A 22618-nucleotide genomic window follows, 5' to 3' on the forward strand; every position below is an offset into this window, starting at 1 on the left:
CTTTGTATGTGTCCTACTTTGTTGCAGTGTCTTCAAGTTTTGCCTCATTTTCATTCCTGACCACAATTCAATTATGTCTATCTACAATTTCCATTGATGCAGCTATTTCAACTGCTCTTTTAAATGTGAGTTGTGCTTCCGTCAGGAACCATTATTCAATGCTTTCTTGCAAGATTCCACAACCTAAACAATCTCAGTACATCATTAAGCCCATCACTGAACTGACCAATTCAGCCAAATAAGCTGAAGTGGACTCCCCTTCCTTTTAATTTTGCTTATGAAACTTAAAGTGTTCTGCAATCAACAATGGTTTCAGTTCTAAATGTTCCTGTATCACATCCACAATACCAGCAAACTCATTTCAGCTGTTTTGGTTGGAGCAGTCAAGCTTCTAAGTAAACTGAATGCTCTCCCAACAATTTACTCAGCATAACTGGCTCTCGCTTCTCATCGGCTATTACATTTGCTTTAAACTACTGTTCAATTTGCTCAGTAAACACCATAGTTATCTTTCGTGCAATTGAACACGTCTATCTTTCTGATGTAGCCAACCATTTCTAGTTTTTTAAAAAAGAAAATCATCACCTGATACAGTTAATATTTTGTCCATGTTTTGCCTTTTTAAATTCAACTATCTCTGTCCCTTGCGCTTTTCTTTTATTCAATCACCTCGATGCGCTTCAACAGAAGGTAATCATCTTGGGTTTATTTTTAAACTTACTCATTGCTACTGTTAAGCTTTGCAGCTCCAAAACATAAAACTAATTGAAAGAATAACACAGAGCTGTGGATAACTTGTGTACGTTTAGCTTACTTCAGTCAAGTGTACACATATAATAATGACACCATTCAGGTATTTTTACACATAACCCATAATGAATTATGCAAATATGCTTAATCAAACAATACATTTACAATATTACTCAAATATTACTGAAATATTAAATACACAGAGGCCATGGACAAACATGTCAGAATGGGAGTGGGAAGTCGAATTAAAATGTTAAAGTGCCTTTTGTGCCAGAAGAAGCAAAGGTGTTGAACGTAGCTTTCCTCAGATCCTGTCTCCCCATCCAGGCCTCTCAATTTTAAACACCTCAATTAAATACCTTTTGTTCCAAAAAGGATAAAAACAACTGCCCTGCCCAATCAGAACCTGTAACCCTAATTCTTCAGTTCTGACAACTTCTTCATAAGTTTTGGAACTTAATCATTCTTGGAATCTGACTCCAATTCTGGATGCCACGTATGCAGAATAGATCACCTTTACTTGTGACATGTACATAGAAACAGTGAAATGCATCATTTGTTTCAAATCAAATCAGGGAGTATTATGCTGGGGGCAACCCACAAATGTCATAAGTCTTCCGATGTCAACATATCATGCCCACAACTCACCAACACTATCCCGCACATCTCTGGAATGTGGGAAGGAAGTCAATGTAGTCACAAGCAGAATGTACAAACTTCCCACAGAAAAGGGCAGAAATTGAACCCCAATCATTGATTTTCAGCTTCCCTAAATGCAATAACTCATACTCCTCCTAAATAAATTTTAAATGCCACTTTTTGCCCACCAGAGCAGCCCATTCATACAGTCCAACAAACTTTTCTCCCCCCCCCCCCCTTTGACATTAACTACGCTGTTAATTTGGCATCACTTGGGCCATAACTGCATTTGTGGCTTCCAAACACTTTTCTACTTTCTTCTTTAGCAGAGATTCATTAGGGAATAACTGCTCACTGATAACCCTGGTGAATCTTAAACTGCATCTTTATGCCTCTAAGTCATTCAAGTTCAAGTGTACTGTTGTTCAAACACATGTATGTATAGCACCAAACAAAACAACTTTCCTGCAGACTAAGATGCACAACACAGTATATATAACTCACATAAAGCTGTATTACACAAATAAATCAAAAAATAATAAAATGTATTCCAAAAAATTGGTAATTAGCATAAGGTGCATTTATAACAATTTTAATAATAATTTTATTTATAGAGCACTTTTCACATAGATCTAGCTTAAAGTCAAGTCACATTTTATTGTCATTTCGACCATAACTGCTGGTACAGTACACAGTAAGAACGAGACAACATTTCTCAGGACCATGGTGTTACATGAAACAGTACAAAAACTAGACTGAACTACGTAAAAAAACACAGAAAAAAAAACACTAGACTACAGACCTAGCCAGGACTGCATTAAGTGCACAAAACAGTGCAGGCATTACAATAAATAATAAACAAGACAATAGGGCAGTAAGGTGTCAGTCCAGGCTCTGGGTATTGAGGAGTCTGATAGCTTGGGGGAAGAAACTGTTACATAGTCTGACATTGAGAGCCCGAATGCTTCGGTGCCTTTTCCCAGACGGCAGGAGGGAGAAGAGTTTGAACGAGGGGTGTGTGGGGTCCTTCATAATGCTGTTTGCTTTGCGGATGCAGCGTGTAGAGTAAATGTCTGAAATGGCGGGAAGAGAGACCCCGATGATCTTCTCAGCTGACCTCACTATCCACTGCTTAACAATGTTTAACAATCCGTTTAACAATGGGATAAGAAGTACAAGCATAAAAATTTTAAAAATAAAAATAAACAAGAAAACAAAGCCAAAAAAGATTTAGGTAAAAGCAAGGTTAAATAAATGGGTTTTAAATAAACACCATTTAAAAGTGTCAACTGGGTCTGCATCCTTTATAGTTTTAGGTATGAATTCAGTTTAGCAGTGTAGTTCAAAAAAGCTGAGATTGTTTAAATTTAGAGTCTGGTTTTATGACACAAGTTAAAAAGTAGACAGTATAATGCTACTGATGCTTCATAAGTTATGAGACCTAGATGGTTATGGCACAGGGAAGAACCCGTTTCCCATCCTAATGCGGACAGTACCTTGGATAAAAGAGAAGAATTCCTGACAACAGAACAACTTTAACACCTGACCTGTTCTGTGGCTCACCTGAAAACCCCATGGTAAACATCTCAGGCAATGAGACACCAGTAACTCTGCACATTTGAAATTATTCAGGAGCTCACTTACACAAGTTAAAAGGTCACAGAAGACAAGAGGGAATGTGAGATGTGAACTGCACTACTGAAAGACAGAATACAGCCACATAGACACATTGATCCAACATGAACAGGCAACACAACCCCTCTGTACTCACAAGGCACAGTGAAGGAGATGAAGGGGGGAAAGAGTGATAAGTACCACTTTGCTAGTGAGGGTGCAGAAGGGATGCACTAGATTTTTAAAAATTAATGATTAGCCGTATAAAGATGATAAAGATTAGCCTTGTCACATGTACATCAAAACATACAGTGAAATGGTCATTCTGAACAACGAGGATGTGCTGGGGGCAGGCTGCAAGGGTCACCACACTTGGGGTGCCAGTCAGAGAATACCCACAACTGACTAACCCTAAGCTGTATGTATTTGGACTGTGGGAGGAAATCAGAACACCCGGAGGAAACCTACATGTTCACGGGGAGAATGTATAAAATCCTTACTGACAGGGGCGGGAATTGAACCAGATCACTGGCACTGAAGCATTTCAGTTACAAGGAGAGTTTGGATACATTGGCATAGGAAACCAAAGGGGTGACACAGAACGTATATTAAAATGAAGGAGACAGAGGGGGTAAATAGTGAAAATCTTCATTGCCCATGATGGAGACAATGCAAGAGTCCAAGACAACAGAGAACCGATCTTTAATCCTCATGATACTGCACACTATATCTCTATCAAATCACCACCTGTATCCACACTGTGTATCTTTTCTTTAACAGAATGATTACAACTGTACATAATACTCCAAATGTAGCCTCAGCAACATCTTAGTTTACAAGTTCACATGAAAAGTAAACATGGGACCGTAGTGTTTAGCACAATTGACATCACCGATTGAGGTTCAGTTCCAGCCACTGTCTGTAAGGGGTCGAAACATTCCTCCCATTACTGTGTGAGCTTCCTCTGGGTGCTCCAGTTCCAAAGGTTAGGGTTAGTAAGCTGTGGGCCTGCATAGCAACGCCAGCAGACAGCTCCCCCCAGCACAATCATCACTGACTTGAGTTGATGCAAACAACGCACTTCACTGTCTATTTCCATGAATATGCAACAAATAAAACTAATCTTCAACAATCTTAAAACGCATCAGGAGGTTGATAGTTTCATTTGCTATGTGCCGTGTCGTATGGCGTGGGAAAACATGATTGTTCTTGGCAGAACTTTCTACAGAAGTGGTAGTGTCTTCTGGGTAGTGTCTTCACAAGATGGGTGACCCCGGCCATTAGCAATACTCTTCAGAGATGATTGGCCTGGTATCAGTGTTCACATAACCAGGAATTGTGATATGCACCACCTGCTCCAAAAGCTTCACATGACCCTCATTGCTGGGCTAAGCAGGGGCAAGGTGACCTGCACAGACCATAGAGGAGGGATGGAGCGCCTCTTTGGTAGAGATGTATATCCATCTACCAACATCCAAAAGTTGATAGGTTCTTGATTAGCAAGGATGTCAAAAGGTTACAGGAAGGGGGTTGAGAAGGATAATAAATCTGCCACAATGGAATGATAGAGCAGATTTAATGGCCTAATTCTACTCCTATGTCTTACAGTCTTATCATCATAGAAAAACACCCCGGTCAGCTTGGATGTGTTGGGTCAAAAGGCCCTTATCCACATTGTATATTTCTATGATTCTACCCGAGCTCAGGGACTCATGATATACAGGCCTATTATGAGAGGGGCCCGTGCTGACTTCTGGGCTATTCACAGTGTCTATGAATGACATGATGAGAAGAGTGTGACGTATTCAAGTGTTCCTAACACGTAAAGCTGCCTGTGATGAGAAAGGATCTGCAAGTGGAAACAGACACATCAAGTAAGCAAGCAAGATGCAGGAAAATGTGTAACTATTCACTTTGGCAGGAAAAATACATACTTGTACAGCAAATTGGTAAATGTAAGTGCAGAACTGTGGATGCTGAATCAGGAAAAGCAGAGAGCAGATCCACAGCTATGTTCTTTATTCCAAAGAAGCATGGAGTACAAGGGTAAGGAAACACAAAGACAAGCAATTCTGCAGACGACTGAAATCCAAAACACTCAACAGGTCAGGCAGCATCTATGGAGGGAAATAAACAATCAACTTTTCAGGCTGAGACACCTCATCAAGACCGGGAAGGAAGGGGGCAGAAGTCAGAATAAGAAGGCGGGGTGGAGGGGTTAGAAATACAAGTTTGATGTAATTGCTGAGGGTTTTGGTGAAACTGTACACAGTTTTGACTCTACAAAAGGGAGAATATACTTGTATAGAAAGCAGTTTTCAGGAATGAGAGATGGTCCTGTGAGAAATGTTTGAGTACGAGACTAGCCTTGAGCTCACAGAAGTTTGGAATGAACCATACAACAGAGAGAGAGCGAGAGAGAACGAGAGAAAGAAAGAACAATGAGCTGCATATGGCCCACATACAGCAAAACCTAAAGTTAAGTACATCAGTTACGTCAACAACCAACACAGTCCAAAGAATGTGCTGGGTCAATATGTTTCTGGCACCAACATAACATGCCCACAACCTAGTACCCAAACCCATAAGCTATTGGAATGAGAAAGGAAACCAGAGGAAACCCACACAGCCTCAGGGAGAACGTAAGAAAACTGCACAGACAGCAAGCATCATGCTAATTGCTACGCTTCCCCCCACACCACATTCCCATTTACCTTTTGAGGGATATGATGCTACTGTGGTTCAGTCTCTTCACTTATCTCAGAAATACAGCTACCGAATTTCAATGAAGTTAGTTAGAGTCACAGAGAATGACAGCTTTGACCCAGTTAGTCCACGTCGGACAGTTATTCTGTCCAGTCCCATCCAACCGCACATGAAACATCACCCTCAATACAGCTCCCATCCATGTACTTAAACAAAATTCCCTTACTCAGTAACATTTGAACATAAATCTACCACCACGAGAAACTATGAAGCTGCTGGTCTGTTCTCAGATGTCCTTTCAGTAAGGATTTGAACCACTTTTACGGAATAAGGGCTGAAGAAAACCAGAAGCCTCTCCACCTTCCCCCTGTGAAGAAGCCTCTCAGGAATAATTTGTGACTGAGTCTCTGCAATTCTCTACTGCAGAAGCTGTGAATGCTCATTCGAGACTGAGAATCATTGCTTCTTCTCCAAGAATCTAAGATACGGGGAAGCTCGGCAGGAAAAGGAAGCTGAGTCACAAAAGCAGAATGGAATGCAGGTGCAAGCATACACCTCTGTCCAGTTCATAGACAGCAGCAGATCCACCCAGACCAAATACAGAAAATCCACAGCACCACAACAGGCAATACAATACACCGACCCATCACGGCCAGACCAAATACAGGCACATCTACACTGACCCATCACGGCCAGGCCAAATACAGGCACTTCTACACTGACCCATCACGGCCAGACCAAATACAGGCACATCTACACTGACCCATCACGGCCAGGCCAAATACAGGCACTTCTACACCAACCCATCATGGCCAGAACAAACACAGGCACATCTACACTGACCCATCACGGCCAGAACAAATACAGGCACATCTACACTGACCCATCACGGCCAGACCAAATACAGGCACGTCTACACCGACCCATCACGGCCAGAACAAACACAGGCACGTCTACACCGATCCATCACGGCCAGAACAAATACAGGCACGTCTACACCGACCCATCACGGCCAGAACAAACACAGGCACGTCTACACCAACCCATCACGGCCAGAACAAATACAGGCACGTCTACACCGACCCATCACGGCCAGAACAAATACAGGCACGTCTACACCGACCCATCACGGCCAGAACAAACACAGGCACGTCTACACTGACCCATCACGGCCAGAACAAATACAGGCACGTCTACACTGACCCATCACGGCCAGAACAAATACAGGCACGTCTACACCGACCCATCACGGCCAGAACAAATACAGGCACGTCTACACCAACCCATCACGGCCAGAACAAATACAGGCACATCTACACCGACCCATCACGGCCAGAACAAATACAGGCACGTCTACACTGACCCATCACGGCCAGAACAAATACAGGCACGTCTACACTGACCCATCACGGCCAGAACAAATACAGGCACGTCTACACCGACCCATCACGGCCAGAACAAATACAGGCACGTCTACACCAACCCATCACGGCCAGAACAAATACAGGCACATCTACACTGACCCATCACGGCCAGACCAAATACAGGCACATTTACACTGACCCATCATGGCCAGAACAAATACAGACATGTCTACACCGACCCATCACGGCCAGACCAAATACAGGCACGTTTACACTGACCCATCACGGCCAGAACATATACAGACACGTCTACACTGACCCATCATGGCCAGAACATATACAGACACGTCTACACTGACCCATCATGGCCAGAACAAACACAGGCACGTCTACACCGACCCATCACGGCCAGGCCAAATACAGACATGTCTACACCGACCCATCACGGCCAGAACATATACAGACACGTCTACACTGACCCATCATGGCCAGAACAAACACAGGCACGTCTACACTGACCCATCACGGCCAGACCAAATATGGGCACATCTACACTGACCCATCACGGCCAGACCAAATACAGGCACATTTACACTGACCCATCACGGCCAGACCAAATACAGGCACATTTACACTGACCCATCACGGCCAGACCAAATACAGGCACATTTACACTGACCCATCACGGCCAGACCAAATACAGGCACATCTACACTGACCCATCATGGCCAGAACAAATACAAGCACGTCTACACCGACCCATTACAGCCACACCAAATACAGGCACGTCTACACCGACCCATCGTGGCCAGACCAAATACAGGCACATCTACACCGACCCATCACAGCCAGACCAAATACAGGCACGTCTACACTGACCCATCACAGCCAGACCAAATACAGGCACGTCTACACCGACCCATTATGGCCAGAACAAATACAGGCACATCTACACTGACCCATCACGGCCAGAACAAATACAGGCACGTCTACACCGACCCATTACGGCCAGAACAAATACAGGCACATCTACACTGACCCATCACGGCCAGAACAAATACAGGCACATCTACACTGACCCATCACGGCCAGAACAAATGCGGACACGTCTACACCGACCCATCGTGGCCGGACCAAATACAGGCACATTTTCGCTGAACCAACAGAACAAAAGCAAATACAGCAACGTCTGTGCTGAACCACGACATCGCAGACTACATTTTTGCCGTGCTGTGTAGCTCTGGTACTCTCGGCCACATTTGCACTGATTCTCCTGACCAGACGGATCAAAGCAACTGACCCATTTGCAGATGCAAGACACTAGTATTAACCAAAGTTTTGCGCAAATTCATCATGAGTGACAGTCATTTTTTAAAATATATATCTTAATAATATCGATTTAATTCATGATAAAAAGTATTTACGATACTAAATCTTGCAATGCCTTTCATTCCTAGATTCATCATCAATGCTTTTTCAGCACTGTCATCTACATTCCTCCACATCAATTCACTGCTGCCACTCGTGGCACTCTGGGTGACACTACTACAGGCAGTCCATGGGTTATGTACAAGTTCCATTCCCGAGTCCGTTTTTAAGTCAGATTTGTATGTAAGACGGAACAAGTACATCCAGTATAATTTAGCGTCAGTTAGTCAAATGTTTGTCTTAGTATATAGTATATATTTTGATGTTGGGTGTGCATATAAAACACTTAAGAAACGTATGTATTCCAATAATTAAACCACTGCGTTGCTTAGTAATAATTGTAGCTTTCTTTGGGATAGGGCCTTTCACATGCTCCATTATTCTCACTTCATCCTTTAAAATTGTTCCAATCGTTGACCAACTATAGCCTAATGCTTTTCCAATGACCAATGGCATTTCTCCTCTTTCCAAACGCTTTATTATTTCCACTTTAATTTCAATCGCGATCGCTTCCCGTCAACGGAACAGAAACACTGTGGGCGGCAGGTCCTGAGTTCCACTGGGTCCAAAGGACCACCGCACTGAATTCCCCGGGTCCTAAACCCCACTGCACCGAGACAGGTTAAATGGGACAAGTAGGGGGGCTGTGCTGGGTTTGGGTATTTGATCCTCCACAATTTTCCGCGTGGGAATTTAAACTGGAGGTGGCAGTGTTTTTTTTACGAGGTCAAATTGCGAGCTCAACATCAACCCAGCACGGGAGCAGTCTGTCACTGGATCAAACTCGGAAACCTCTGTTCTCAAACCCGGCGCTGATCTCACTGTGACAGCAGTTGACCAAAACTTGGGGGGGGGGGGGGGGGGTGGAGGGGGTCAGGGTGAATCTTACTAAGAACAATTTAAGCCAAATACAAAGTTAAATACTCAACACAGTGTCAACAGCAACCACTTAAAATAGTGGACGGCGTCACAATCCGACTTAAAATGGCGGACAGTTTTCTCCTTCCTTGGTTCGTTAATACGGACGTTCGTAACTCGGGGACTACCTGTACAATAATTGAGGTTCCTCCTTACCTAACCCACTCCCTCCCTGTTCAGTAGCAGAAGAACCCTACTGTGTGGTCCATCCCCACAGTTAAAATTCAGAGTTAAGATTCTGCTGACCTTGGGTAGTCTGAGACACAGGAGCAGAATTAGGCCCCTTGGCCCATCAAGCCCACTCTGCTGTTTGAGCATGGCTAAGTTATCTTCACCCCTCAACCTCATTCTCCTATTAATTTATCCTTTATTAATCTATCCATTGTATTTATCTACAATTTATCCACAGATGCAAGGCCTCTTTCTGGAGACTTCCACTCCAAGCTGCAGGAAACTATTTTATTTTCGATTAAAATGGTTGTGGAGAAAGGTTGTGATTCCTGCCACTGGCTGTAAGGAGTTGATGCACTGTTCCCATGACCATGTGGGTGTCCTCCAGCTTCGTCTGTTTCCACCTACATTCCAAAGATGTCGGGATTATTAGCAGGTTAATTGGTCACATGGATGTAACTGGGTAGTGTGGGCTTGCTGGGCCAGAAGGGCCTCAGAACCATACTGCATCTCTACGTAAAAATATCAAAAATGAAACGTCTTCCCAGTCCTGTTCCTCAGAATGCCACGCATGGTTTGACACTTTGCCTTAACACTCTATTTTACATAACCTACTGTATATTAAATCTGAAACTCCACACGTCAAAACTGCATGTTAAATGCAAGCCGGATAGCAGAGAGCTGCCACCTTGTCATTTCTGATAAACGTAATACATTTCTGAAACAGTGTCCAACGGAGCAGATAAAAAGAATGCAGCAGACGCCGAGTCTACGGCAGAGATGCCAAACTCAATTTGCACACTGGGCCAGCTCGGGCCGCCTAGCACTTGACATGGGCCAGACAGAAATCATCCAGACATGGGTGCAAACAAAATTTCAGAAAATCAGAACCCCTCTCCCTTTTGGTTTTGCCCTGCCAATTTCTGGAAGCAAGGCCCAGCACTTTCCTCTCTTGGTTGTGTATAAAATCTTTTTTCTAGAAATATATACTTGTCCTTGTCTCTGGGGCAGGCATTCCCAAAGAGCGTGTGAAATTATTAGTGGATCGCTATAATTCTGCAGAGGGGTTTCTGTCATTAGACCAAAGTAGACATTTCACAGCGCATTACAGCACAGCCCACGACGCTGTGTCAACCCTTCCTTCCCACAAAGCCTTCCATTTTCCCATCATTAATGCGTCCATCTAAGAGCCTCTTTTAATGTGCCTAATCTATCTGCCTCTACCACCGTCCCTAACAGGGCAATCTACTCCTGACATCTCACCTATAGTTTCCTCCAACCACCTTAAAGCTTGTGTAATGCCACTAGAGCACTGGCAGTTGGGGTTTAACTCCTAGCACTGTCCGTAAGGAGTTTATACTCTACGCTCTCTGCGTGACTGCACGGGTTCCCTCCTGTATTTCACAGATGTAAGAGTTAGTAAGTGTAGGACGTGCTACATTGATGCCGGATGCATGGTGACACTTGCGGGCTGCCCCCTGCACATTTTTGGGTTGTGTTGGCCATTAATGCAAATGGTACGTTTCGATGTATATGTGATAAATAAAGGTAATCTTTCAGTCTTAAAATGATGCCTTCTTGTATTAGTCATTTCTGCCCTCCCTTATCTCCTCTGACTACATGTAAAAGATAAATCTCACCCAGCGATCTCTAAAAGAATGCTTAAAACAAATTAATGATTCAACCTCACCCCATTCCCATACCAGCTTGTCTGACCCCAGCCTCCTTCACTGCTAGGGTGAGGCTAAAAGTTAACTAGAGGGAAAGCATGTCATATCCTGCCTGGATAGTTTACAGCCCAATAGCATGAATGTCAAACTCTCCCTGTTTCAGGTAACCTGCTCCTCGAGTCTCTTTTTGATCTCCTCCTGATTGACCAGTTCCTTCCTTCATCACCCCTCCTCCACCCACTCCATTTGCCCTTCACCCACACACTTCTTACGACCTAGTGGCTCCCTTATCAAACTAATTTCTTTCACCAATACTCTGAACTGACTTTACGATCTAACTTTTTAAAATGTAATTCTTTATTCTTTATAATTGGTGCATGTCGTGCCGACACAGCACAGGAAATTCCTGATAAACGTAAACGGAATGGCAAATAAAGTTGATCCTTTGATCTTTAACAGACTCACTTCAAGGACTCTTTATAATTCATGCTCCCAGTATTTTTCATTTGCACTGTTTGTCTTCTGTCACACATTGATTATATGTCAGTATTTGTTTATGTACAGTTCTTCATAAAATTCTATTATTTCTATTCCTGTAAATAACTGCAAGAGAACGAATCTCAAGATAGCTTATGGTAACATATGTACTTTGATAATAAATTTACTTTGAACTTTCTTCCATCTCACTTCCCTCATTTGGTAACACAATCCACCTTCTTTCCTATCAGGTTCCACCATCTGCAGGCTTTGCTGCCTCCAAGCCTCCAAGCGTCCTTGTCGCTATTTCCACACTTTTCTCCTATCAACCGCCCCCTCCCCCCAAAAAAATCTGGATCCACTATTACTCGTCAACTCTTGCTCTACTCCTGCTCCTAACTTCTTCCTACTGGCCATGTTTCCTGTATCATTCACTCCAGATGAAGGGTCTCGATCCATAAGATCGACTGTCCGTTTCCTCCTGAACTGCTGAGTGCCTCCTGCAGATAATTCAGCCCATTTGCTGCTTGTGTGAAGTGCTTTGGGGTAGCCAAGTTATGTGGTAGTACTTCCCAACTTTAAGGACAATTAAAACATAACTCTTCCATGGATGGTCCCAGGCCTGGCTGCGAAACGAGGGTTGGGCATGGAGCCAGCAAGGGCTACAGAAACGCAGACAGAAGCTCATCCCTACTTACCGAGTTTTTCCAACACTTCCTGCTTCTCTGCTGCAAGGACAATGCTGCTAAATTAGGGTGGCACGGTAGCAGAGTGGTTAGCACAACAGCTTTTAGTACAGGCAACCTGGGTTCTAATCCCACCGCTGCCTGTAAGGAGCTTGCACGTTCTCCCCATGACCACATGGGTTTCCTCCAGGTGCTCTGGTTTCCTCCCACAGTCCAAAGACCTACCAGTTTGTTAGGTTAACTGATTATTGTAAATTGTCCTAGCTTTAAACCAAAGAGAGCTGCGTGGCATGGCTCAACGGGCCTACTCCACACTGTGTCTCAATAAATAAGTAAATTGGTTCTTTAACGTGCTTTCAATCAACCCCAATGCTCTCCAACCTTTGCCTGAATTATAACAAATACTACAAAAGTAAGGAAGGGTTTCACAGGAAAATTTTAAAACACTAAAGTAGATAAACACGAGAGATTCTGCAGATGCTGAATATCCAGAGCAACACACACAAAATGCTGGAGGAACTCAGCAGGTCAGACAGTCTACAGAGGGGAATAAACAACTTTTCAGGGCCTTGGTTGACCTTTTATTCCCCTCTGATCTGAAGATTTCTTCCGGCATTTTGTGAATGTTAAACTGAAGTGCACGCTTCATTGCATTTGTAAAATCATTTGGAAAGCAGATAGTCAAAGCTCGCTGACTAACAAGCACTGATTGATGAGACACTGGCAGAATCAGACTGAAATATGCACTGGTATGGTATGTGCACACTCTATACAAGCATGCAACCCCAGACACAAGCATAGCTCGTAATGCTCAAGAACAAGTCAAACCATTTCCCATTTCAGAAAGGACACAACCCAGAATGAATATTAGTGAAGACCCAAATTTAATCAAATTTAAGTAGAATATTTTAAAGCACACACTGTATGTCATCATAGATAGATAGGGTCGTAAAGAGAACTTTTGGCACATTGGCCTTCAATTAGAGTACTGAGATACAGAAGTTGGGATGTTATGTTGAAGTTGTATAAGGCCTTGGTAAGGCCAGATTTGAGTATTGTGTCCAGTTTTGGTTGCCCACCTTCAGGAAAGTTATCAATAAGATTGAAAGAGTACAGAGAAAATATACAGCGATGTTGCTGGGACTTGAGTTTATAGGGAAAGGTTGAAAAGGTTAGGTTTTTATTCTCTGGAGCATTGAACAAGGCAGATTTGATGAAAGTATGCAAAACTATGAGGGGTACAGACAGGGTAAATGCGCACAGGCTTTTTCCACTGAGCCTAGGTCAAGGATTAAGGGTAAAAGGCAAAATGTTTAAGGGGAAAATGAAGAGGAACTTCTTCAGAGGGTGGTGAGAGTGTGTAACGATTGCCAGCTGAAGTAGTGGATGCTGGTTGATTTCAACATTTAAGAGAAGTTTGGATAAGCACATGCATGGGAGGGGTATGAAGGTCTGTGGTCAATGAGACTAGGCAGGATTGTCAACCTGTAACTGTTACCTGCTCAGTTGAGGAAAAATACCAGACACAAAATTACCTCTGAAATGGTTTTTATTCAGAGAGGAGTTCGCAGTCCCACGCACTTCGGGCGTAAGGTAGCCAACTCCCAATTTGTCGGTTTACAAAGGTCATACTTATACCCAAAAGCAGGGTACTACATTCGTAAATATAGTTACCAATTCGAATTCATCAATTGATTGGCATAGCTAAGCATGCGAAATACTCAGAATTTAGTAAAGGTTAAAGTGTAATACCTAGAATTAACACTAACATACTTCAGGACACTTGAAATAGGTATCCTTAAAATATTTTGCCAAGCACATTGTCTTGTGGTTGTAGGTTCCCTTTTCCTTGTGGTCTCCACGTCTGGCCTGGCACCTTATTTTAGCTACCTCTCCTTACTTCCCCAATGACGTACCTTCCTCTTGTCCTGTCTACATATTTTACCACACTTACCCCTCGCCCACCCCTCTACACGTACCCCTTACCCTCTTCAAATTCTCAGGATAACAGTTCAGCATCGGCCAAGAGGCTTATCTTCATGCTGTAGTGTTCTGTGATGAATCTATAATTCCACACGACATTAGTCACCCAATCTATGCTGGCTCTCTAAACAGTCAGCCCCACACATTGCTCCCTCAACAGACCCACCAACTCCCAACTACCCTTCCACTTGCCTACACGGAGGGGAAAAGGAAAAGAGGAGGCAAATGACAGGAGCTAATGAATCTGTCAGCATTTTAGGTCTTTCTTCAACCTATCAGAAATATTCATCCGGAGTTCGGTGTAAGCAGGCCTTTATCAATTATCCCTCCATCTGTCCAGAAATCTCATTGACCACCCCACCATCAGGCAGGAGGCACTGTGCCATTAGGACAAGGACTGTTAGGATGGGAAACAACTTCTTCCCCCAGGCTGTGAGATTCTGAACTCCTGCCTCCACCCAGGTTTCATCACCTACAGCGTGAAGTGCCAGTTGCATTGTACTGTTTACTTTTTAACTTGTGTTGCAAATGCAACTTACTGGTTAATTTGTTTGTGATAACATTATTTATGTGTTATGATTGAGTTATATCTGTGCTGGTCCAGAGGAACGCTGTTTTGAGAGGGAGTATGTGCACTGAATTATAATAAACCTGAACTGGAAATGAGAGGATCTGGCAGAAATCCACACGGTCACTGGGAGAACATATAAACTTCACATAACAGCACTTGAGCTCAGCTTCGAAACTCGGTCTCTAAGGATGAGAGCATCGAGGGAGGACAAAGTGGTGTTCAGCTCACAACTCCTTGTCAGCCAATTCCCCCATGATCCCATCCTGTCCCATCTGCCTGTGTTTGACCCGTCTCCTTCTCTTCTCGCTGCCGCCATTGGACAGGAGGTCCAGGAGACTTGGGCCCACCCGCCAGGCTCGGAAACGGTTGTTGCCTGGCAACCATCGAGCTCTTGGACCAGCTTCACTCATCTCTGCACCGAACTGGTGGACTTCATTTTGGGGACTCTACGGTTCATATTCTGTGTATTATTTGTTCAATTTTTTTTTTACTGTTTGCAGGATGCGTTCTTTTTTCACACATGGGATGTTTGCTGTGTGCTTTATTTTGTATTTCTTTGTTTCGTGGCTGCCTGCAAAATGAATCTCAAAGCTGTATATGTATCCAGACTGATAATAAATGGACTTGGAACTTTGAATGCTGTGTGGCAAATCTCACTTTAACAATGGAAATTTAGACAACAGAAGAAAATGAAAGCTAAATTAAATTTTCTTGGAATTTTTATAATATCTAGGATTAGTGTCTGCCTTATGAAAACTGAGAAGTCTAGGCAAGCATGGGGACGGGGCCACCAAACTTTCAGGATGATCCTGAAGCTTCAGCAACTTCACAAAAAAATGTTGTTAGTACATTTACAGCTGTAGCCTGAGGTTTGTTGGCAGCTCTTTCCCCTTGTAGAGTCTTCATTCAGAGATTGGGAATCACTGTGACACATGATGTGATATGCAAGAACACAAATGGTATTTAAATATTTTAAATAAATTAAAATATTTAAAAATAGCTAAAATATTTTAAATAACTTAAGTATGAATCACTGCAGAGTACAGACAGTCTTGGGTTGAAAGGAGGCAAGAGAAACTAAATTATACATTGCATTTCTAGTGCTTTGTCGTCAGTGTGTGTGGCAGGGTCTGAAACTTTCAAGCCAAACCAAAACAAAACACATCCAGACACAACCCCTGGAGCAACAGAGAAAGAGAATGGGTTTCGCTGGAGAGATACAGGAAGGTCCTTCAGCCAGCCACTGTCTGCTCCATCATCATTTTTGTTCCAATCCTACACCTAGCTTGGTCGTGTACACATTGAAGCATACAGTGAGGTATAGTTTACGTCAACAACCAACATAGCCTGAGAATGCGCTGGGGGCAGGCAGCCCACAAGTGTCACCATGCTTCTGACGCCAACACAGCATGCCTGCAACTAGAATCATTATAACCTCTACACCTCTGGAGAGTGATAGAGAACTGGAGCACCCAGAGGAGACCCATACGGTAGAGAGAACGGATAAACACTTCACAGACGGTGGAGGGGATCAGTAACAACTGGCAGCGTAATTGCCACAGAAACACAGTGAGATACGCCAATGACCACCACGGTCTGAGAATGTGGGAGAAAACCAGAGCGTCTGGGTGAAACCCATGTGGTGACAGGGAGAATATATACAAATTCATTACCGACAATGAACCCCAATTGCTGACAGCTGGGGTTATAAAGCATTGTACTAACCACTACACTACTGGGCTGCCCACTGCATCCCTCCAATATTCTACCAGCTACCTACACTAGGGTAAATTAACCCACCCACCTGCATACTTCCAACAACGTGACCAGACCCAGCCCGGGGACAAGCCACTGTTGACGCTGGCGCACATCAGTCAGGTAAGTGCTGGTGGGATGTGGGGGTATTTAAAGAAAGCTGGATCAGGGAAATGAATTTGGATAATCAGCATAATTGTACTGAATGACAGAATGGCTAAATGGCCTACTTGTGCATTACAAGCATCATGCTCAAAGTTGGTGCCCACTGCAGCCACTAATGAAGTGCTTACTTGGGACACAGACTTCTATTATTGCTCCAAGCAGTCCCCACACGTCACAGTACCCTTCAGCCCAACTGGTCAATGCCAGTCTACGCTAGTCCCATTTGCCAGAGGTTGTCCCTGTACACCACTGAACCTTGCCTGTCCATGTACCCACCCAAGTACCACCCAAGCACGTTGTAATGTCCCTCTCAACCACTTCCTCTGCCAGTCCTTTCCATATACGCACCCTCTGGGTGAAAAAAGGAGCCCTGAAAGTTCCAATTAAATCTTTCTCTACTCACTCTAAACCCACGTCATCCAGTTCTTGATTTCTCAACCATAAGAAAAGGACTGTGTGCATTGACTATATCTGTGAACCTCAATTTTACACATATCTATATAAATCAGCCTTTATTCTCTAATGTGGAACACACTGCCTGGGGTGGTAGTACAGGCAGATACATTAAGGACATCTGAGAGACTCTCAGATAGGCACATTGACAAAAGGAAAAAATGGAAAGGTGGGTGAGTGGCAAAGGAGATGCAAGGTGCTCCTTCCTTCTGCTAGCCTTGGGCAAGGTGTAGTACCTGCTTAGCCCCACCCACCCCGCCCACGGGACTAGGTGGTGGATGGTCGTATGAGCAGCTGGTGCCTGTTACAGGTCCTGGTTATTGACCACTGACACGGGCAGACAATCTCTGAAGAGATTGTCTGGGATAATGGCTGGGGTCACCCATCTTGTAAACACTCTGCCCAGAAGTTGGCAATGGTAAACCACTTCTATGGAGAAATTTGCCAAAAACAATCGTGGTCATGGAAAGACCACAATCGTCCACATCATAAGGCATGGCACATAATGATGATGATGTTGTGGGAGAGAAGGGTTAGATTGGTCTCAGAGTGGCCTAAAGAGCCAGCAAGCCTTAATAGGCCAAAGGGCCTGTACTATACTGTACTGTTCTTCCATTCTATGAATGAATTTATTTATTTAGAATTACTGCATGGAACAAGCCCTTCTAACCCAACTAGCCATGTCGTCAAGTAACCCTAGCCTAATCGTCTGACAATTAACCTACTAACCAGTACACCTTTGGACTGTGGGAGGAAACCGGAGCACCTAGAGGAAACCCACACAGCTTACGGGAAGAACGTACAAAATTTCTCAGAGGCTGCCGGAACTGAACTTCCATGCCCCAAGCTGTCACAGCAGTTAGCGCAAAGTCCCAATCTGTTCAACTTCTCTCCATAACTCAGTCCCTCAAGTCCTGGCAACATGCTCGTACATCTTCTTTGCCAAAGACAACCCTAACCCTTAAAAACAGAGTGAGTAATGGCATCATCAGGCATTGAAACTGAGTGTGAACAGATGAAGCTCTCATTCACAGGCTGAGAACCACTGAGAAACTCTCTTTGTGAGAGACCAGGATAGTAGTTCTCTCTCGAATACCTTAAGTACCTGCTAACCAAAAGCCACCGAACACACAGAGAAACCAACATCAATACTGCACTTTGGAAAATACCTGGCTACACCAGGCAGATCACAGCCATTCACCACTACAACTTACACAGAGCATTAATTACTGGCTTTGTCAGCGCCACTCCTTACTGCCTTATTTAAACACTCAAAGAAATATGATCTGCTGCTAATTATAGTTCATTAGAATATATACCAGACAAAACAAAAAGAAAAAAAATGCACAAAGTGTAATCCTGATAACGTTTCCTGGCGAAGTAGCTGTTTATGCTTGGATCAGACTCCTGTACCGAAGATAACTTTTTAAAAACGCAGCATTCGTTCTTTCATTTAACTGATTTCATTCTGGAAGCTAATTTCTTCAGAAAGAATAAAGCCTTGTATTATAATTGCTCACCCCCAGTCCCTGGGATTCACAGTTAGCCTTGATTAATGCCTTACCAGTGAGGAATGTGTTACGTCCGGCAGACCAGATGCAGGAAGAGCAGAGTTCAATTTGGAATCTGTAAAATGGGAGCATGGATCCTCTGTAACAGGAGGCAAAGTTGAAGCGAATGACTTGCTCACTTCAAGCAGCAGAAATCCAGCTTTCACAAGTACTGCTGTCAGTGCCTAGAGTCAGAGAAATGAGGCAATGCCCTTCTCCAGCACACGCTTTTGAACTGGACAAGCATTGACCTAACAGTCAGGGACACATTGCACTCATGACCACTAGGCCACAAGGCACAGGTCTAGAAAATGCACTTGTGTCTGGAAAACAACTTGCATTTCACAGTAGTCCTATATATCACAATAGAATTTTAAAGCAGAATTTGAGGCCATTCAATATAGAACATTAGAGATAAGAGAAGAATTAGGCCATTCTGCCCATTGAGTCTGCTCCACAATTACAGCACAGTACAGGCCCTTCAGCCCACAATGCTGTGATAACCTTTTAACCTATTCTAAGATCAATGTAACCCTTCCCTCCTACATAGCCCTCCATATTTCCTTCATCCATGTGCCGATCTAAGAGTCCCTTAAATGACCATAACATATCTGCCTTTATCACCATCCCTGGCAGTGCGTTTCACACACTCACTAATCTCTGTGTAAAAAACTTATCCCCCCCCTTTACATTTCTCCAATTGCCTTAAAATTATGCCACTGTGTTTTAGCCATTTCCATCCTGGGAAAAAGGCTCTGGCTGACAATCAATCTAAGTTGTCAAAGCCATGATGGGGCAGGGGGAGGGGGAAGATGGTAGTGGAGATAAGCTTCCTCTGCCTATTAAATACTCCCAATGGCATGCATCCCAAATGCCTCTGACAACTAAGTCCATCCCAGTTCCTGGCCTTCATGTGTGGCTTAGCTACTAAGCCTGGCACAACCATTTCTACTGACAGGAGAAGGGGCAAAGGGCAATTACTGCTGCCTCAGAGCAGTCGCTTCGGGCAGATAGGGCTCATCAGCCGTGGTCAGCAGCTCATCTAGGAGAAGGAAAACTCTGATCTCAAACCTCCACTGCCTTGCAGCTATACCCATTCATGGGGAAGGCTTTGGGAGTATCCCCGCAAGGAGACATCCGGAGCTGGACTCCCAAGTTGAGTTTAAAGCTAACTGGCAACTCCTGTGATGCTGCTGGTGCCATTCTCTGCTGAACCTTTGGGTTCATCTGCTGTGTGGAGAGGAGCCACCTTCTGCATGGGCAACAGCTTGCTCACCAAATCGCATCAGGTAGACAAACAGGAGCCAACATGGTTGACCCCAACCAACAGAGGGCCTCAGGATGCCTCTGAGCATCATGTACACCTCTATCAAGTCGTCCCTCATCATCCTTCACTCCAAAGAAGAAACCCTTACCTCACTGAATCTTTAAAAGGAGCTATACAATTCATCCCACAGATTTTTTTCCTCCCCTAACCCAAATACCCCTGCATGTTAAAATACTGCCAATGTTATTTAATTAAGTTACCAGAGAATCTGATTGCACACCCTTCCAAGCTACAGGTTCCAGGTCACATCAGCCCTCTACAAAGTATATTCACTTCAGGTTCCCTCCTGTTGTTTTGCTATTTATATTAAAGATGTGACATCTGGTATTGATCCACTGACAGGAACATTTCCCTGGTAACTTTAAACTGGGCCCTCCTTAAGAACAAGAATGATCACTGATACCCAAAAAAGGAAGAATAAAACATTGAAGGAGTTTCTTTAAAAAAATGATGAGCGATTGCTTTTAAACAAAGGCTCATGAGCAAGTCAATCGATTTTGTGGGAGGCAAGCAGGTCCTTGGAGACACAATCACTACAACCACTCAGAGGTACGATTTATTGCAACAGGACATCGCTGAAATAATTCAGACAAGAGTAGTAACCATAACAAAGAGTCAGCCCCGTCAAACAGTCAATGAGAACATAGTTAATCTGATCAATGGCCTCAATTTCACTCCAGTCTGACCTCCATAAGCCTCAACTCCATTTAAATCAGCCATTAGAATCCTTGATGAGTCAATGTCCACAGTCATCTAAGCTGAGAATTCAATCAAGTTAACATCCTCACAAGAAACTCATTTCAGTCTTAAAAGGCATCCCTCATAACGATCACTGATCACAGTCCAATGGCTGTCACTGTCTGTAAGGGGTCTGTACGTTCTCCACATGACGGTAAGGGTTTCCTCCACAGTCCAAAGCTTAGGGTGAGGTTTAAGCTTAGTAAATTGTGGGCAATGTTACGTTGGCACCGGGGTGACACATGCGGGCAGCCCCCAGCTGACTTGATTTGACACAAACGACACATTTCATTGCCTGTTTCAATGTCAATGTAACAAATAAAGCTAATATTTAACCTGAGACTATACCCCCACCCATTAAACTCCATTAATTATCTTAAACACCTCAATACAAAACACCTATTTACAAACAGCAATGATGCAACCAAATAATCTGCTTTAGAAATATTGGCAAGAACACACAATCTTTCAAAACCACTTCAAAGATGTGGATTGGTCTCAGTAAGTGAGAAAACGCTGTCAGCATCCAATCTAGATTGTGAGACAGGCAATCAAATTGAGTTAAACAGTGGGTTTAAATGTCTAGTACCAGAGGGAGGGCATTTAAGACGAGAGGGGATAATTTCAAAGGAGATATGAGGGGCAAGTTTTCCTTTCACACAGAGAGTGGTGGGCACCTCAAATGTGCTGCCTGGGGTGGTGGGAGAAGCAGATACATTAGGGACATTTAAGAGTCACTTAGATAGACACATGAATGTGAGGGAAATGGAAAGATTATGGACATCGTGTAGACAGATGAGTTTAGCTGGACATATGATTACTAACTTAACTGGCTCAGCACAACACTGTGGGCCAAAGGGTCAGATCCTGTTCTGCACTGTTCTAAACATCATTAAACCTGTGATTTTTGATCATCAATAATAATGCTCCTTCTAGTACTTCAGCTGATAGGTTTAGGGGACCCAACAACCGAAGTTGATAATAAACATTCTCTATTTACTCGGACATAAAAATTAACGTGTGTACGTTCCCTGGAACTGGGAAGGAAACAGTGGATGGCAAAAATTTGTTTTTATCGAGACACAACTAGAAAGAGTTGTACAATTACTGAAAGCTATGATTTAAGAGAACTGTGGGGCGCTATGGCAGTGTAGTAGTTAGTGTGTAATGCTAATACAGCTTGAGGCAACGGAGTTCAGAGTTCAATTCCAGTGTCCTAAGTGTGTTCGTTCCTCCCTGTGAGCACATGATTTCCTCCGGCAGTGCAAACATGTACCAGTTAGTAGGTTAACTGGCAATTGTAAGTTTTCTCGTGATTGGGTTAGGGTTAAATCGGGGGATTGCTGGGTAGTACAGCTCGAAAGGCCAGAAGAGAATATTCCACGCTGTATCTCAATAAAGAAATAAAATGAAGAAAAACTTAGTAAGCACAGTTGAGATTGCCTCAAAGAGAAATACAGCTGGCTACTGCTAAAAGCACTCTCACTCACTCCAGTCCTCAAGTTCAGACTCACCAGAGGTTTCAAGAGCCTGTCATAACACAACCTCTACGCAGTACACCCCAAACAATATCAAGCTGCACTGGAAACGTTACCTGCAAGGAAAACATGCACAAAAATAATAACTTGATAAAATTGGCCTGAACTCGACAGC

At 43.6% G+C, this 22618-nt stretch overlaps 1 protein-coding gene across 2 annotated transcripts in view; it reads right to left on the reverse strand.

The window, feature by feature from the left end:
* The window catches only part of smad10a (SMAD family member 10a), a 118522-nt gene that overhangs the window by 89931 nt on the left and 5973 nt on the right, over positions 1-22618 (reverse strand). Inside the window, exon 2 of one of the 2 annotated variants that reach the window (XM_059980136.1) lies at positions 22480-22559. The exons of the other annotated variant lie outside the window; for it this stretch is intronic. The gene's annotated coding sequence lies outside the window, so the exon portion shown is untranslated. The remainder of the gene's footprint in view (positions 1-22479; positions 22560-22618) is intronic. 2 annotated transcript variants of the gene reach the window in all.

Source organism: Hypanus sabinus, chromosome 9 (assembly GCF_030144855.1).
Source record: "Hypanus sabinus isolate sHypSab1 chromosome 9, sHypSab1.hap1, whole genome shotgun sequence".
NCBI classification, from domain to species: Eukaryota; Metazoa; Chordata; class Chondrichthyes; order Myliobatiformes; family Dasyatidae; genus Hypanus; species Hypanus sabinus.